Source organism: Crocuta crocuta, unplaced genomic scaffold (genome assembly GCF_008692635.1).
Source record: "Crocuta crocuta isolate KB4526 unplaced genomic scaffold, BGI_CrCroc_1.0 scaffold884, whole genome shotgun sequence".
Lineage (NCBI taxonomy): Eukaryota > Metazoa > Chordata > Mammalia > Carnivora > Hyaenidae > Crocuta > Crocuta crocuta.
In genome coordinates this window covers 1887675-1888541 of record NW_027529549.1, presented here as the reverse complement: position 1 = coordinate 1888541, position 867 = coordinate 1887675, and positions in this window count along the sequence as shown.

Sequence of the window (867 nt, the reverse complement as noted above, 5' to 3'; positions counted from 1 at the left end):
CTCATGAATACTAATAAATATTGGAAAGGGACAATAGTAGAAAAAATACCAGGTTTATAGGGCTTAGTTAGGAAGATCTAAACCAATGCATCAGAATGAAATAAAAAATGAATAAACTAAGTTTTATGAATTCAATTTCAACTCTGTTTCATGGGATGCATTAAAACAGTGCTGCTACTTTTTCATCTTTGGGACCAGTCAAGTACATTGTGCTTAATAGGCAGAGCAAGAAGAATAGTAGACAATCGTGTCTAGATATGTACCCCATGTTGGTGTGTTATGAGGTTTTTTCATCACCTAAATGAATTTATTAAGAATTCTAAACTTCTGTTTGGGGACTGTTTTTCTTTGCAAGTTTTGTCATCTTGTTTTAATGTGAATGGTTGCTGTATGAGTTTACTTTTAAAACATAGTTCTCCAAACCCCACTTACTCCTTCTTTCTCCTGTATCCCAGCCCTATCCATGGCCCCAACACACACACACACACACACACACACACACACACACACACACACAGCAGAGTTATACAAAGCATAGCTTTTAAAATGCTATCATTAAGCATAAAAAGACCAAAGAATATTTGTGACCAGGATGCGGGAGCCAAAAAGATTTCTCACATTCTATAAAAGAATCTTTGACATTAATGGAGAAACCAAAACCAATTGTAAAGCATAATTCCTGCACAAACACACAGTATGTGTGAAGCTACGATCATTCCTTTAATCTCTCATACCAGAGAAAACCTAGACAATGTGTCCGTTGTTTCATTTCCCACGCACACTCCTCCTAGATCCTGCTAAAACATTGCTTTGTTTACACATTTATATAAAATGCAAGCAAATACCCAAGCTCAACTTCTTGGAAAT